Raw genomic sequence first — 4,238 nt, 5'->3', positions numbered from 1 at the left:
TTCCCAATGAGCGTCAGCTTCTGCGCGGCATCCAGCACCACGCGATCCACCTTGGATCCAGAGCGCACGATGAGCACGTCGTAGTCGGGTACTTGTGCCACCAGCTCAGCGTGCGAGAGTGCTGCTGGGACGGCCGTGACCTCGTGGCCGGCGGCGCGTAGAAGTTCGGGACACACGGGATCAATAGGGTCGCTACATAGGACGCGCGCCATGGCTGCCGGCGAGCGGTGGAAGCTGCGGGTAGTCGACGGCGTCTGGATCTGAAGCAAGCGAGACCCGCGCGTCCACAGGGCACGGCGCAGCATGGAATTGAAGAGGAACGAGTGCGAGTGGCGGTCGAGTTCGCAAGTGGTCGGCTGGGAGCTATTGATGATCCATTTGAGGTGAAGCGAGCAAATCTCGAGTTACTTGATGTTTGTAAGAAGCGCATTTGCACTATTTCCACCAATTGCCAAATTCTGTGGCCGTTTTATTGGGGCCTTTTGAGCCAGTCACCATGTTGCGGTGACTCTGAGTAATCTCAAAGATCATGCTTTGGTGTGGTGCATCCAGCGCCATGAGAAATTTACATGTCAGAGACGAGGATGTCAAGTGAGTGGCTAACCTTTTTTCATTTGTAGTTTCGGTGAGTTCTTGGACTTGAGGTCACGGTGATTCACAACCACAGAGAGTGAATGCAAGTACGTCAACGCTTGGGCGAAACGAGAAGCGATACGAATTTAATCCTCATCGATGCTTGAGAGTGGCTACTCGCTTCGAATTCTTTTAGCAGCGCGCGGGGGTCTCCTCAAATCATAAGCTCCGATACCACACAAAGATCGTCAAGGGAGCCCCAAGCCACGCATACAAAGCGCACGATGCGAGGATGATCGCGACCAGCCATCATTTAAGCTTCAGCCAGGAAATCATTCACCTTCGTTCTTTTTTCCCGCATTTCAGAAAATAGCATCTTGATCGAATGTGTTGCTTACAGAGGATCTGGAAGTGTTGTTTGTCGCGCCTGCGACCTTGACTTCCATATGCAAAAGTGAATGAATTAAACAGTATGTTAGCTAGATATCACGGCTGCCTTTTTCCTTGGTATCCAGTAGAGACCCCCCACGAGTCCTACACTCACCGGACACGATCCAGTTCGTAGCCGCTGACACTTCCCCCGTCACGAGTAATACAAACACTTGTGAAATCTCCGCGCGCGTGTTTCGCTCCTGACTCTCCGCCCCTCGGCCCCCGTTTGGTTTCCGTCCGACAAGTGGAGCGGTGAAATCCACCGAGGTGTCCACAGTCCTCCGTGCCATGTAAGCCTTCCACGTGGGCCAGTTTAAAGCCACGTCCAACACTCTTCCCCCCGCGGTTTGGTGTGGTGCCATTCCCAGCGCCCTGTAGAAAATTCACTCTGTCAGAGACGAGGATGTCAAGTGAGCGGCTAACCTTTTTCCATTTGCAGTTTCGGTGAGTTCTTGAACTTGAGGTCACGGTGATTCACAACTGAAGAGAGTGAATGCAAGTACGTCAACGCTTAGGCGAAACGAGAAGCGATACCAATTTAATCTTCATCGATGGCTTGAGAGTGGCTACTCGCTTAGAATTCTCTTAGTAGTTCTCGGGGGTCTCCTCAAATCATAAGCTCCGATACCACACAAAGATCGTCAAGGGAGCCCCAAGCCACGCATACAAAGCGCACGATGCGAGGATGATCGCGACCAGCCATCATTTTAAGCTTCAGCCAGGAAATCATTCACCTTCGTTCTTTTTTCCCGCATTTCAGAAAATAGCATCTTGATCGAAATGTGCTGCTTACAGAGGATCTGGAAGTGTTGTTTGTCGCGCCTGCGACCTTGACTTCCATATGCAAAAGTGAATGAATTAAACAGTATGTTAGCTAGATATCACGGCTGCCTTTTTCCTTGGTATCCAGTAGAGACCCCCCCACGAGTCCTACACTCACCGGACACGATCCAGTTCGTAGCCGCTGACACTTCCCCCGTCACGAGTATACAGCCACTTGGAACTCCCTGCGATGTTCGTCCTGCCTCTCCACCTCGGCCCGCGGTTGGTTCACGTCGACGAAGTGAGCGGTGAATCCACCGAGGTGTCACAGTCCTCGGTGCATGAAGCTTCAACGTGGCAAGTTAAAGCCACCGTCAACACTTTCCCCCCGGTTTGGTGTGGTGCATCCAGCGCCATGAGAAATTTACTTGTCAGAGACGAGGATGTCAAGTGAGCGGCTAACCTTTTTCCATTTGCAGTTTCGGTGAGTTCTTGAACTTGAGGTCACGGTGATTCACAACTGAAGAGAGTGAATGCAAGTACGTCAACGCTTAGGCGAAACGAGAAGCGATACCAATTTAATCTTCATCGATGGCTTGAGAGTGGCTACTCGCTTAGAATTCTCTTAGTAGTTCTCGGGGGTCTCCTCAAATCATAAGCTCCGATACCACACAAAGATCGTCAAGGGAGCCCCAAGCCACGCATACAAAGCGCACGATGCGAGGATGATCGCGACCAGCCATCATTTAAGCTTCAGCCAGGAAATCATTCACCTTCGTTCTTTTTTCCCGCATTTCAGAAAATAGCATCTTGATCGAATGTGTTGCTTACAGAGGATCTGGAAGTGTTGTTTGTCGCGCCTGCGACCTTGACTTCCATATGCAAAAGTGAATGAATTAAACAGTATGTTAGCTAGATATCACGGCTGCCTTTTTCCTTGGTATCCAGTAGAGACCCCCCACGAGTCCTACACTCACCGGACACGATCCAGTTCGTAGCCGCTGACACTTCCCCCGTCACGAGTATACAGCCACTTGGAACTCCCTGCGCTGTTCGTCCTGCCTCTCCGCCTCGGCCCGCGGTTGGTTCACGTCGACGAAGTGAGCGGTGAATCCACCGAGGTGTCACAGTCCTCGGTGCATGAATGTAACGGGGTTACATGGTGTGGAGCACACAGGGGTACGAAGTACCCGGAGAGTTAACAAACTCTCAGTACATAAGTTGGAGAGTTAACAAGGTATCTCAGTACGTTGGCTGAAAGCCACACGTTATGCATTTGATTAGGTTTAACTATGCTAGAAAGTTTAAAGAGAGAAAAATTTTTCTCCCCCCTGAGGGGGTTTGGGCCCCAATATAATTAAAAATAAGAACTCTGGTTTTGAAGCATTAAATTTAAGGTGTTATCTTTGAGACTGGTCTGGGCTGTAGTGTCCTTTGGATAAGGAACTTAGTATTAGTGACTCTTGAGTCGAACGTCTTCCTCTGACGCTAAAGCTACGGCAGCCCCGCTGCACTTGGTAGCACTTGTAGTCAATCCCGCTCCTGAGTCGGTTGACTATATCCTCTGCGAGGATGGAACACCCCGTGTTCGCGAATTTGCCCCCGGCGCAGCAGGACGCGCTTAATAAGCTTATGTCCTTGCTTGGCCCGGAGGGCGTGGCTCATCTTGCATCGCAAGGTCCAGAGGCGGTCACTGCCAGGCTGGAATCGTTCTCCCGCTACGAGAACGCGCTCTTGGAGCATGTCCAAGAGAAGATGAGCGCCGCAACGGCGGCGGCGTCGATGACGCGTGAAGAGTCTATGAGACTGAAACCGCTCATGGTGAGCGTAAAAACCTTCGAGGGGAAGGATGGAGAGAATCTCCTTCTCTGGACCCGTGAGGTCGAGATGGCCATGGGATCGGCCCTGCTCCAGTCTGAGCATCAGCGCGTGGCGCTGGCTGTCTCCAGGCTTGGAGGTCGCGCTCGCGAATGGGCACTAACGTGCGGCACGTCTGTTGACGCTGCATTTCCCACTTGGGATCAGCTGAAGCAACAGCTTTCGCGCGTGTTCGCGCCGCCTAATCAGGCGTACCGTATCCGGTCAAAGTTCCTTGCTACCCGCCAGGGTAAGAAGGATTTATTGGACTATGTCCAAGAGTTGAGAACTCTTATCGCCGGAATGGCGGCGGACCCTCTTCCGGAACTGGTCAGCGTGACCGTGTTCATGGAGGGACTTCGTGTGAGCGCAGCTCGAACGGAAGTGTTCCGTGTACACCCTAACTCTTTTGAAGAGGCGGTGGATGTGGCATTGAATGCCGAGCACAACTTCAGGTCGGCGCGACCTGGTTGGAGCGCTGGTAGCGCAAGCTCTTCGAGCGGTCCAGAGCCGATGGACCTCAGCTATGCTGAAGATGAAGAAGCGGAGCTTCTTGCTGCGGAGCAGCGCGCCGGCATCCGCCGATGCTTTGTGTGCAATAGCACTAAGCACTG

This window comes from Phytophthora infestans, genomic scaffold (assembly GCF_000142945.1).
Source record: "Phytophthora infestans T30-4 supercont1.1 genomic scaffold, whole genome shotgun sequence".
Taxonomy (NCBI): domain Eukaryota; phylum Oomycota; class Peronosporomycetes; order Peronosporales; family Peronosporaceae; genus Phytophthora; species Phytophthora infestans.
This window is presented reverse-complemented; position numbering follows the sequence as displayed.